Source organism: Pongo pygmaeus, chromosome 3 (genome assembly GCF_028885625.2).
Source record: "Pongo pygmaeus isolate AG05252 chromosome 3, NHGRI_mPonPyg2-v2.0_pri, whole genome shotgun sequence".
NCBI lineage: Eukaryota > Metazoa > Chordata > Mammalia > Primates > Hominidae > Pongo > Pongo pygmaeus.
Window position 1 is genome coordinate 109,872,665 of NC_072376.2, and position 14,613 is coordinate 109,887,277.

At 36.1% G+C, this 14,613-nt stretch overlaps 1 protein-coding gene across 1 annotated transcript in view; it reads right to left on the reverse strand.

Moving 5' to 3' along the window:
- Nucleotides 1-553: 553 nt before the first annotated feature.
- STPG2 (sperm tail PG-rich repeat containing 2) overlaps nucleotides 554-14,613 on the reverse strand; it is a 786,467-nt gene continuing 772,407 nt past the window's right edge. The window contains exon 14 of the mRNA XM_054485711.2: nucleotides 554-600. The gene's annotated coding sequence lies outside the window, so the exon portion shown is untranslated. The remainder of the gene's footprint in view (nucleotides 601-14,613) is intronic.

A 14,613-nucleotide genomic window follows, 5' to 3' on the forward strand; every position in this document is an offset into this window, starting at 1 on the left:
AGGAGAAGTATGCCCAGAAGAAAAGGTAAACAACTTACATGCACAAATGAGGTATCTTAACAAAGAGGTAGACACTATTCAAATGGAAAATCTGGAAATGAAAAATACAATGTCAGGATTTTTTCTATGAAATTAACAGCAGACAGATGCAACAGAAGAATAAGTAAAATTGAAGATCATTGTCAATAGAAATTATCCAAAGTGTAAACCAAAGGGACGAGGAGAAGAAGAAAAAGAATGGAACACCTGAAATCTGTTGAACAATAGCAAATGGTATAATACACGTATAATTGCTGTCCCAGAAGGAGAGAAAATAGAAAATGAACCTGAAGAATTATTTTGACAAGATTATGACTGAGGTTTTTCTCCAAACTGATAAACCACATCAACTCATAGTCTGAGAAGACTCAACAAACTCCAAGCAGCATAAATGTAAGGTAAAGTATAACTAGTTTCATAATAATCAAACAGCTGAAAATCAAATATAAAAGAAAACAATCTTAGAAGGAACTAAAAAAAATTCTATGATTACATAGAATTAATATTGTACTCACCAGAAACAGTGAGTACCACGTACGATTGGTTGACATCTTTAAAGTGCTGAAAGAAAGGAAACAAGAACTGTCAAACTGAAGTTCTGTATCAAGTGAAAATATTCTTCAAAAATCAAAGCAAAAGAAAGATATTTTCAGACCATTAGATGCTGAGCAAATTCATGCTTAGCAGGCCTGCATTATATGTAATGCTATGAAATATTCTTCAGAATATTTATTCATTATATGTAATGCTAAGAAATATGAGTAAAAATATATTTTATATTTACATGTATTTTTACCCTATCTGGTCCCCTTATTGGTTTCTGCCAAATGTTACCAATTCCTGATTGTTTTTCTTTTACAAATAGATATACAAATGTATTTTTAAATGTTTTAAAAAGAATGTTGACTTATTAAAGCAATATACATCTAGCATATAGAAGTAAAATATATGACACTAAGAAGAGAGAATTACGCTGTTGTACTTTTTTACCTTGTTAATGAAGTAATACGATATTTGAAGGTATGCTGCAGTAAATTAAAGATGCATATTGCAACATACGGAGTTATGGTTATAATACCAGTGAACGTGATAAAATGGCCTACTAAAAAATACTTGGTTTACCCAAGAGAAGACAGAGAAAAAGGAGAAGGATACAAAAAACAAAGGACAAATAAACAATACAAATGAAGATGATAGACAAACTCAAACATATTGATAAATATATTTACTTAAAATGCATATTTTTAGTAGAGATGGGGTTTCACCATGTTGGCCAGGATGGTCTGGCTCTCTTGATCTCGTGATCTGCCCGCCTCGGCCTCCCAAAGTGCTGGGATTACAGACGTGAGCAAAAATACAAAAATTAGCTAGGCACGGTGGTGTGTGCCTGTAGTCCCAGCTACTTGGGAGGCTGAGGCAGGAGGATCACTTGAACCCAGGAGGCAGAGGTTGCAGTGAGCCAAGATCGCACCATTGCACTCCAGCCTGGAGACAGAACAAGACTCCGTCAAAAAAAAAAAAGCATAATCACTCTACATAAAAGGCAGAGATTGTTAAACTGGGTAAGAAAGAAAAAATCAATTATATGTTGTTTACAATAAACAGTTTAAATATTAACAAAAATGGTAAAAATAAAAACATGGAAAAATATACTATGCAGACACTAAGCACAGGGAAGATGTCGTGGCTTCATTAATATCAGAATATATTTCTAGAGAATGATTATCATTAGAACTAAAGACATTTCACAATGACAAATGTGAATTCATCAAAAAGACTTAACAATGTATAAAAACAAAGCTTTTGGGCCGGGCGCGGTGGCTCACGCCTGTAATCCCAGCACTTTGAGAGGCCAAGGCGGGCAGATCACCAGGTCAGGAGATCCAGACCATCTGGCTCACCGGTGAAACGCTGTCTCTACTAAAAATACAAAAAAATTATCTGGGCACGGTGGCAGGTGCCTGTGGTCCCAGCTACTCAGGAGGCTGAGGCAGGAGAATGGCATGAACCCAGGAGGCTGAGCTTGAAGTGAGCAGAGATCGCGCCACTGTACTCCAGCCTGGGCGATAGAGCCAGAAAAAAAAAAAAAGAAAAAAGCTTTCAAGAACATGAAGCAAAACTTGAAACTTGAATACTAAAGGAAGAAATAGACAAAATCTACACGTAGTGGATATTTTAAGAACCTTTTCTTTAAAATGAAAAGTAGATAAAATTATCAGTTTCATTATAGAAGACTTGAACAACACCATCAACTAAGTTAGCCTGATTGATATTTGTAGAACATTTTACCCAACAGCTATAGATACACACATTTTTTTTACAAGCATACATAGAATATTCACCAAGAAGGACAATATGCTGGGAGAATATCTCAATAAATTCCAAAGGACCAAAATAATACAAAATAGGGTTTCTGACCACAATAATATTAATTAAAAATTACAAATAATAAGTTATCAAGAACATCACAAAATATGTGAAAATAGAAACACCTTTTTAAATAGCCCATGGTCAAAATGCAGAACTGGATCAATCTGGCAAACTTTCAGATGCTGTTAGGAAACAAGGTTGTCAGTCTATAGCTATATATTTGATAACCTTTCATTTAATAGCACAAGGAAATTATTGGTCTTTCTAATGTGATGTAAAAGTGTTCTTTTATGTTTCATGATCACTGATAGTTCATTGAATACTTCTTGGAGCCTTGATCAACTCTGCTACTCATTTCTGTGCTGTATCTGGAGAATCCTTTTATAATTTCTCTGCAATTCCCCGTCTTATTCTTTATCCTTAGTAAAACAGTGTACTATAGTAGTGCGGGAGTCAGAGGGGGCAAATATATTTAGTTTCCCCAGGAATCAAGAATGCAAATGTTATCATTCTAATTACAGAAAAGTTACAGGGAATGTTAGACTCTGGGAATTAATGTTATTAATGTAGTCAAATCATGCTCACAGTCATAATTTAGGTAATGGAGTGTTGGCATAGTTAAAAAAAATAAGTTCTCTAGTATTAACCAAATATCTTATAATCAAGTAAGACAAACAAATGCAAAGATTGGGATGTTATGCAAGTAATACAGTATAAAAGCCTATGATGCATTGTTCAATAAATAAGTGCAGCTGCATAAAACTCATGTGCATAAAACTATTTTATTTGACCTCCTTAAGAATATTTGATGGAAACTGGTAAAGCACACAAAAATCAAAAGAGTTAACATCTGATTGTAATACTTTATATCTACTGAATAATATCAGATCACAATATTTTCTCTTAAATTACTAGTAAGTATTGGTCTTATTTTTGCATACATGATTTAATTTTCTCCCTTATTTAGAAGATTGTTCTTCAGATTGTTCTTCAGATTGTTTCTATAATCAAAATAACCTTATTGTTCTACTTTTAAAAAATAATTCGTGGAAATTATTCAAAATATCATATATAGAAACGTCTAAACAGAAGAAATATATGGAGGAGAAACTGAAGTTCCTCCTTAAGTCACCCTAGAGACCATCACTGTTTAACAGTCAGTAGTATCCCCTCAGATTTGTTTATATACACAGGCAAAATTGGAGATATATGTACGTGTGGATGTTTGTGTATAAAACATTTATTAAGTGTGCATATAATTATAAATGACTATACAGAGAAATATACATATTGTGCGTAATCTGATTTATTCACATCATGAATACAGTGAAGTTATATTTTATAATATATTACACATAATAAACTCTGGTGCTTATAATAGCTGTATGTTGGCCATCTTTTCCAATATTTGACATTAATTAACTCATTTTATCTTTACAATAACTAGTGTGTTAGATACAATCATTATCCTCATACACATGTGAGAAAAATCAAGTGAAAAGAGGTAAATTGTCCAAGGTGTAGAGGCAGAAGGGGATGACCCCTTTTCTCCTTATCGTAAGGGTCATAGATGATAGCCCTATCTAACGAAAGACAGGTTAACAAGATAAAAGCAAATTTATTTGATCATACTATTATGAGATATGGCAGGCTTCAGAATGAAGACCTAAAGATACAGGGTGAATGATCCATTTTATGGTTAGGTTTGATAATGCATGGACAGCCATGTAGAAATATAAGTGGACAAAAAGGGTATGATCTAATGCTAATAGACTGAATGTGGAAACTCAGCAAGGCCTGTTCAGATTCCTCTCTGTTCAACATTCCTCAATCCTGGTTATAGGATATGATCCCTCTGGAATGAGGATCTTAAATTCTTTATGGCCAGTTACCCAGAAAGGTGGGGGAAGGTTAGAGTAATATATTTAGGCTTTATGGCTGGCTTGGGGGAAAAGAGGTTCCAGTTTCTATGATGCACCTTGGGGAAGAGGAATTCTCATCTCTATGGCTATCCTCGGAGAAGACTGAGGGGTGAGAGACAGGAGGACAGGAGAAGGTCATAGAGAAACTTTGCTTCTGAGGCCTTTACTTTAGGGTATTGCTTTCTGACCCCTCAGGGAAGGTTACCTCACTAAGAAGCAGAATAACAAAAGACCTCCTCCTCTTTATTAGGCACTTCGTAGCCCTAGTATAGATGTGCATTGGCTGATTTCATGAGTCCCATATGGATGAACATTTAAACTACTTCTATTATAATCAATGTTGCAATAAACATTCTTGGTTCTCTGGTTAAACATTCTTGATTCTCTGGTATTTGGGAGCCTTATAGACCTGGGAAAGACTGCCCCTCTCAGGGCTAGCTAATTCTTAAACTTATTCACGAGCGTGTCTTTCATATGCAAACCAACCAATGGGGAGTCTACAGCCTCAACCATCTCCTTATCTAACTCTCACACACCAAGCCCATATTTCCCCTGCGCTATATCCTTTTAGCGCCAGGTATCAGGCAACTAGAGAGCAGGACTATCACTCAAAGCCTGACAGAATCATTCAAATTAGCTAATCTTATTCAAACCTGCCTTATCTTTCCACAGAAATCCCAATAAAGGCTCTGTCCTATGCCTTCTCCTCACTCATCTTCTGCCTCCTCCCCATCCTGATGTCCATCAGGTGGCCCTATGTAATATGCCTGGTGTCCCCCCTTTTTTCAGGAAATATGAGTGATAAATTCTTTTTTTAAAAAATGATATTAGCCTCTCTTTTTGTTGTCACTCAGTCAACTCCCTAAATTAAAATTCTGCCATACAAATGGAGACAATTTCTCTATACATACCCTTACCAACAATCTTTGCAAAGACACACACACACACACAAACACACACACACACATAAACTGTTTCTTGTATTTGTAGTGTTATTATGGATTTTTTCACACAGTTTATTCGTTATTTGTTTTCCCTTTTCACAAGAGTATTTGATTCTGATTTTGTCTCTGCTCCAGGGGTCTATCATTCCACGTTGTGGTTAAAGTTGGGTAACTATGCTTCTAGGTTAGTCAGTACTCTCTAAAGGAGAGCACATGTTCCCTATAATTCATCTATAGTTAAAATAAAAGTGCTTGGGAGTTGGCCTTTGTGAGAGGAACACCTGCCTGGAATGAGAGGAAAATAGGCTCATAAGCCCCCACGAGTGCTCCGTCTGCCTGTTTTGTAATGCAAAGTTTGTTAATAAGAGCCAGCTGTCTCTTACAGAGCCAGGGTGTTCCTGCTCAGAAAGTGTTCGCTAAAGACCCTCTCAAAATGACAACCAACTGGGCAAGTATCCTCAAGCTGTTTTTAAATTAGAGAAAAGAAGGAGAAATGGGGTTAAAGATACATTTTATAAAGCTCCTGCTGAAAAACTTCAGGAAGCTTTCCAATAAATTTAAGGTGGCACTCAATAAAGGAAAAACTTAATTCAATGTAAAAATTGCTTTCAAGAGCTCATGCAAAGGCTAAGCAGTTTTTATGGCCCTTACTGTCGCTCATTTTCCCTTCATTTGGGCCATTTCATCAAGCAACTTCTAATCTGGTAATGTGCAGATCTCTTTACTAGCTTAAAATATATATCAATAATCCATGTTTTTAGTCTCATGGAAAAGAATTTAAAGATGATGATTATTCCTTGATCTAAAAATGAATGCTTGAAATGACTTTTTCAGAATGAAGTGTTAACTCTTAACCAGTGCTTTTTTTAAAGCACTTTAGAAAAAGAATAGTGTGCATTTTATCTGGAAAGATTTAAGAGGCCACTAAGAACTTTTACTATTCATAGAAGAAAAATTGTCAAAGACAAATTAATAGAGTTGTTTAATGTATGGGTTGTAATTTGGCATGTCCTGAAAACCAGGACCTAGTTGAAAGAGATGCTTCAAAAGGATTTCATGTATTAAACCATGTCAACTCAAGCAGCATTTTACTCATTTGGAAGTCACAAATTTTGAACAATCTAAAGCAGTAATTTCCAACCTACGGGAATCTTGCAGAATTATTTAGATATACTGAGTTTTTGCACAAAGTTAAATAAGATCCAAATGCAAAGCAAAGTGTGGTATGACAGAGTTATTTTCTTACATTTAAAGAATTCTTCCAAATCAGAAAGAAAAAAATAAAACGATAATCAAAGTAAAAAATAGTGGGCAACAACTAAAAATAGTGATGAGGTTTTGTAAAATACCTGCAGGCAGGACATAAAACTTTTAAATGTTTATTTTCTGTGGGAGAGACCAAATGGCATAGGGTTGAGAACACCAGGTCAGGAGGGGAAAAGACCTACAGCAAGGTACTTAAGGCATTCTAAATCTCAGTGTCTTTTTTCATAAAAGAAAAACAATAATAGTTCTTACCTTACAGGGTTCCGTGAAAATTACAAAATGAATGCATTGGTGGCTGGCATACGGCAAGATTTCAAAAAAATGCTAGCTAGTATAGAAATGAACATTAAAATAACAATGAGATAGCTTTATTTATTATGTAAAGATTTAAATGATATGATTTACTGTTTGCATGATTTTAAGTATTAAACATACCTCATGATATGTAGAAGTCCAGCTTGAATCATATTGCCAAACTGGAAGGAAACGTGGTGTGTTAGGTTCTCCAGAGAAGCAGAAACAATATGATACATATAGATATAGATTTATATAGGGAGATTTATTATGAGAATTGGTTTATGCAGTTATGGAAGCCAGGAAGTCCCACAACATCTCATCTGCTAGCTAGAGAAACAGGAAAGCCAATGGTGTAATTCACTACAAGTCTGTAGGCCTGAGAACCAAATAAGTCAATAGTGTAACTCCTAGTACAAGTCCAAAGGCTTGAGAACCAAGAGCTCTAATGTCAGAATGCAGGAGAAAACTGATGTTCCTGCTCTAGAAGAGAAAGTAAATTTGCCCTTCCTCCATCTTTTTGTTGTACTTCAGCCCTCAACAGATTGAATAATGCCTACCCATGTTATTAATGGTGATCTTCATTTTGTCTACTTATTTAAAACCTAACTTCTTCTGAAAACACTCTCACAGACCCTTCCAGAAATCATGTTTTACCAGCTACCTGGGCATCCCTTAACCTAGTCAAGTTGGCACATAAAATCAACTCTCACACTTGGAAACACAAATCAACAATGCAAGTAGTTACACGTGTAGTCCCCATAATAAACAAATTTTTAAAGATGAAAAGCATATACACAAGATTATTAGCTAATTTGTTTCTATTATTAGCTAAAAATTTTCTATTAGCAAAAAAATAAAATAGTCTAATATTAGCAAAAATTAATCCTAAGCATATAAAATTCAGTGCTATAATTCATTGTACGTGTATATAATGGACTATAACACATTCATTGCCAATAATATAGTAGATTGATTTAATTACATGAAAAGACTTCATACGTTGTTAAATTTTTAAAAAGATTTAAAGTGATCCTTACACAATGACACCATTTTATAAGAAGTTTTAAAACATATGCATTATTTAAAGTACAGAAAAATATATGTAAAGAATTTTATCAGTTGTTATTTCTAGATAGCGAAATTTTAGTTGGTTTATTATTACTTCCTTTAATTGTTCAATAATAAATGTATTTTATTTACTTTTTGAACACTATATAAGTACTCCAAATTGAAGGCAAGTATATATTTCTTAATTATAATAATGACACACTTTACCATTTAAAGTGGTACATGTTGATGCTTGTCTACCTGAATCATACACTCCCTTGACAATAATAGGTAAATTACCAGGTAAATTAAATCTTACCTAATTACTTCTTTATCTCATATTCTATTCTCCTCATTGTTGGTAAAGTGAGCTACTGTAAAGATGGAGAAAAATGTTTTGAAATCTGAGGTCCTTTCCTAGGTCTACCTTCTCATTTGAGAAAAATTATTCTGAATATTCCTTGTTTTTTGAAAAAATGTTGCAAAACACATCATCCAGCTCCAAAGGGTAACATTTATCTTGCTTATTTTGATAAGGTTTCCTATCTCATTTTTCACTCAAGAAGCACAGCAATCAATGCTAGGTCACTATTCCCTTTATTGAGCCAAGAAATATTTATGTAATATCAACTGTGTGCTAAGCATACATCTCGAATTGAAGCCTAAATGTAAATATGGCTAAATATGTCAACTGCTATCTAATACTAAGTGTTATTAATGATTGAAAAAATCTGATAATGAAAGAAATGTTAATTGCATTACTTTTCTCCTCAATCACTACAGGAGAATAACATGCAATAAACAACTGAAAAATAATAATAATAAAATTATAATCAAAGGACTATATATCTCTGAACTCATGTAAGGGTATTTTTTCTTTTATTTTCTCCTTTATTTTCAAATGATAAAATTTGGGCTACCAGATTTTATTTGAATATTATTTTAAAAGATTACAATGACAGCATTCCCGTTACTCATATACAGTAGAGAGAAATAGGGAAAGTAAGATGGAACTATCCTAATACAGCCATGTGCCTCATAAAGATGTTTTGGTCAATGACAAACCATATATATGAGGGTGGGCCAATAAAATTATAATGGACCTAAAAAATTCTTATCACATGGAGGCATCATAGCTGTCATAATATTGTAGCTCAATTACTTATTTTTAAATAAACCTAATGTATCCTAAGTATACAGTGTTTATAAAGTCTACAGTAGTGTACAGTAATGTCCTAGCCTTTCACTTTCACTAACCACTCACTCACTGACTCACACTGAACAACCTTCAGTCCTGCAAGATCCATTCATGCTAAGTACCCAATAAAAGTATACCATTTTTGAACCTTTTATACTGTATTTTTACTGTGCCTTTTCTATGTTTAAATATGTTTAGGAACACAAATACTTGCTGTAGGCAATTGTAATTGTAATTGCCTACAATATTCAGTACAGTGACATGCTATCCAGGTTTGTAGCCTAGGAGCAGTAGGCTATACCACATAGTTGAGGAGTATAGCAGGCTATATCATCTAGGTTTGTGTTAGTACACTCACACAAACATGAAATCACCCAACAACACATTTCTCAGAACTTATTCCAGTCATTAAGCAATACATGACTGTACTTACTTGTTGAATCCTAGATAAAATATTTTACATATATCAGAATTTATTTCAAAAGATGTTATGTGTAACTTTAATATAGGTTGAGTATCCCTAATCCAAAGATGTGAAATCTGAAATGCCCCCAAATCCAAAATTTTATGAGTTCTTACAAGATGCTCTAAGAAAATGCTCATTGGAGCATTTCAGATTTGGGGTTTTCAGAACAGAGATGCTCAACTGGGAATGCAAATATTCCAAAATCTGAAAAAATCCAAAATCTGAAACACTCTGGTCCCAAGCATTTCAGATAAGGTACACTCAACATGTAATACAAGAGAATACCATCCTATTTAATCATGACTGTCTGAGCTACAATGTGTGAATTCAGAAACATTGTGAATTTTCTTAGCTAATTTGTTGCCTTCTTTATAAAATGCAGATTATGAAGAGAAATGAACAACCCACAAGAGGCTCAATTCAAGTTCATTGAATCAATTCACTTAATTTCAACAAATGTTTATTGAACAGCCACTGAGTGTCAAATCTTGGCACTGGAGTAATTGATTCATGAGGGGCCTGGATGGTTATCAATTAACAGTACTTGCAATGTTTTCATTGCTGTATGTATGACCGGGCAGTGTTCTGAGATACCTGACATATTAAATACTATTAATTCTTAGAGCAATGATACAGCAAGTTAAATACATATTATTTCTCTGTACTCATGACTATCACTTCTTCTGTAATAACCTATTTGTTAGAAAATTGTGCATTAAAAACAAATGAAAAATTCATAGCTGATAACGAATGCAAATAGAAATCGTTTGCAAATTATTTTGAGACTTTACAAAAATCCTGACAAATCAACATCTGTTCCCATAAAGTTACTCAGACATGCTAAAAAAATAAAGAAAAATGAATTTATACGTAAAATCATAAGACTAAATGAGATTTCAGGATAAGTGTCTTTTTTTTTTTTTTTTTTGCCTTCTCAGGAGAAAGAGTACCAAATTCTTCATCACAAAAAATGGATTTTTTTTTCCAAATAGAGACAAGGTCTCACTATGTTGCCCAGGCTGGTCTTGAACTCCTCTGCTCAAGTGATCCTCCTGTCTCTGCCTCCCAAAGTGGAGGGATAAGCCACCATGCCTGAAATGGCTATTTTATTCATGTAAATCCCCAAAAGAAATTTTAAAAATTGTGATAGGAGATTAATTTGTTCACAAAAGTAATATTTATTGAATTCCATGGAAATCCATTTAATGTCACTTAATATGGACAAAACCTATTGAGCTTACCATTTAGCTGAAAATTTTCATTTTTTTAATACTGAATTTTCTTTTAACTTCTCAGATTATGATAAAATATTCCACACCCCAGGCCTCTTTTTAGTATTATCTTAAATCTACTGTAAAAATTCTCACATAGTTATTTTAATATGTACAATGTCTAAACACCTATAATTTAACCAGAGTATAATCTTAGTGGATAAACTTTTATGGTAGATAAAGCACAAAAAACAAAAATTCAAGATTTTTATTTTATATCCAGTTTTTCTCACCACAAGTGGTTTACTGAACTCTAGTCATTGGTGAAGGAAACTACTTACACAGGATGCTCGATGGTTCAGACTTGGAACAAAAAATTGTACTTCTGTTAAGTGAGGTACCCATGGGTGGTAAAAAAGTAGAAAAGGAGAATAGGCACGGTAGCTCATGCCTGTAATCCCAGCACTTTGGGAGGCTGAGGTGGGCAGATCACAAGACATCAAAACCACCCTGGCAAACATGGTGAAACCTCATCCCTACTAAAAATGCAAAAATTAGCTGAGTGTGGTGGCACACACCTTTAGTCCCAGCTACTCGGAAGACTGAGGCAGGAGAATCACTTGAACCATGGAGTCGGAGGCTGCAGTGGGCCAAGATTGTGCCACTGCACTACAGCCTGGCGACAGAGTGAGACACCATAAAAAAAAAAAAAAAAAAAAAAAAAAAAAGCTAGAAAAGGAACCTCAATAGGGAGTTTTCAGAGTCACCCCTGAATAGTTCTGCTTGGTCATTTGCTTTCTGCATGGCAATATGGCTTAGAAAACAGGTCTACTCTCAGGAATGGGCATGTGGCAGATGCAAATCCACACCCCAAAAGTTGTGTGTGTCTGTGTTTGGCCATTAGGAACTTTTGATGATACGTTGCCCTCCGGTACTCTAGTACTCAAACCCTGATAACTCAAAGTCCCTCTTCCTTCCCATCTGACATTCACTTCTGAAGTCCCAGAGAAAGGAATTTGCCTCAAGCAAGCCGAGCTTGGCTGCACTTCCAGAAGTGACCACATGAAATTACATTTACTCCAGAAGAAAAGGGTGTGTGCATTTTAGGGGCACAATTCACAATTAAATATTGGGCCTCTGTATTAATCCGTTTTCACATTGCTGATAAAGACATACCTAGGACTAGGAAGAAAAAAAGTTTAATTGGACTTACAGTTCCACATGGCTGGGGACGTCTCAGAATCATGGTAGGAGGTGAAAGGCACTTCTTTATGTGGTGGCAGCAAGAGAAAATGAGGAAGATGCAAAAGCAGAAACCCCTGATAAAACCATCAGATCTCGTGAAACTTATTCACTACCATGAGAATAGTATGGGGGAAACCACCCCCATGATTCAAATTATCTCCCACTGGGTGCCTCCCACAACACGTCAGACTTATGGGAGTATAATTCAAGATGAGATTTGGGTGGGAACACAACCAAACCATATCATTCCACCCCTGGCCCCTCTGAATTTCATGTCCTCACATTTCAAAACCAATCATGCCTTCACAACAGTCCCCCAAAGTCTTAACTCATTTCAGCATTAACTCAAAAGTCCACAGTCCAAAGTCTCATCTGAGACAAGGCAAGTCCCTTCCACCTATAAGCATGTAAAATCAAAAGCAAGTTAGTTACTTCCTAGATACAGTGGGTACAGGCATTGTATAAATACAGCCATTCCAAATAGGGGAAGTTGGCCAAAACAAAGGGCCTACTGGCCCCATGCAAGTCTAAGATCCAGCAGGGCAGTCAAATCTTAAAGCTCTAAAATGTTCTTTTTTGATGCCATGTATGACATCTTGGTTATGCCAATACAAGAGGTGGGTTCCAATGGTCCTGGACAGCTCCACTCCTGTGGCTTCGCAGGGCACAGCCTCCCTCCTAGCTGCTTTCATAGGCTGGCATTGAATGTCTGCAGCTTTTCTAGGTACACAGTGCAAGCTGTCAGTAGATCTACCATTCTGGGGTCTGGAGGACAGAGGACGGTGGCCCTCTTCTCACAGCTCCACTAGGTGGTGCCCCAGTAGGGACTCTCTGTGGGGGCTCCAACCCTACATTTCCCTTCAAGGTTCTCCATGAGAGCCCTGCCCCTGCAGCAAACTTCTGCCTGGGCATTCAGACATATCCACAGATCTTCTGAAATCTAAGTGGAGGTTCCCAAACCTCAATTCTTGACTTCCATGTACTCTCAGGCTCAACACCACATGGAAGCTCCCAAGGTTTGGGGCTTGCACCCTCTGAAGACACAACCTGTGCTCTATGTTGGCCTCTTTTGGCCACCGCTGGAGCAGCTGGGACAGAGGGCACCAAGTCCCTAGACTGCACACAGCACAGGGACCCTGGGCCCTGCCCACGAAAACCATTTTCTCTTGGGCCTCTGGGCCTGTGATGGGAGGGGCTGTCGTGAAGCCCTCTGACATGCCCTGGAGACATTTTCCCCATTGTCTTGGGGATTAACATTCGGCTCCTTGTTACTTATGCAAATTTCTGCAGCTATTGTTACTTTTGCAAATTTCTGCAGCTGTCTTGAATTTCTCCTCAGAAAATAGGCTTTTCTTTTCTATCACATTGTCAGGCTGCAAATTTTCCAAGCTTTTATGCTCTGTTTCCCTTTTACAACTGAATGCTTTTAACAGCACCCAAGTCACCTCTTGAATGCTTTGCTGCTTAGAAATTTCTTCTGCCAGATACCCTAAATCATCTCTCTCAAGTTCAAAGTTCCACAAATCTCTAGGGCAGGGGCAAAATGCCACCAGTCTCTTTGCTAAAGCATAACAAGAGTCACCTTTGCTTCATTTCCCAACAAGCTTCTCATTTCCATCCAAGACCACCTCAGTCTAGACCTTATTGTTCATATCACTATCAGCATTTTTGTCAAAGCCATTCAACAAGTCTCTAGAAAGTTCCAAACCTTCCCACATTTTCCTGTCTTCTTTTGAGCCCTCCAAATTCTTCCAACCTCTGCCTGTTACCAGTTCCAAAGTTGCTTCCACATTTTCAGGTATCTTTTCAGCAACACCCTACCCTACTGGTACCAATTTACTGTATTAGTCTGTTTTCACACTGCTGATAAAGACATACCCGAGACTTGGGGCAAAAAAAAGAGGTTTAATTGGACTTCCAGTTCCTTATAGCTGGGAAGGCCTCAGAACCATGGTGGGAGGCAAAAGGCATGTCTTACATGGTGGCAGCAAGAGAAAATAAGGAAGAAGCAAAAGCAGAAACACCTGAGAAACCCATCAGACCTTGTGAGACTTATTCACTACCACGAGAACAGTACAGAGGAAAAAACTCCCGTGATTCAAATTATCTCCCACCACATCCCTCCACAACATGTGGGAATTATGGGAGTATAATTCAAAATGAGATTTGGGTGGGAACACAGAACCAAGCCATATCAGCCTCTCTGCATACATTTTCAAAAAATGATTAGGGAAATATGTGATAGGGACTAGATTTATTATCACATAAATGTTTCTGCCTCCTTGCCTACCTTCCTCTTCTCCTTTCCCCCAGGGAAAGATATAAGGTCTTGAATACACATGACAATCATATGTATTATGAGTTATGATAGTAATACGTATTATGGGAATTTTTACTAGGTTATTAAAATGTGTACTGTCTCTTTCTATACATTAGAGAGTAAAGAGAAATATTTAATTGAGAGTAAAGTAAATATTTAATTGGGAGTTTTATATAGATATATATAACTCCCAATTAAATATCAATATAATATATGTTACAATCAGTTTCCAAATAATATTTTAGCACTGTCAGCCTAAAAATAAGTAATAAAAAGCATGCTCATATT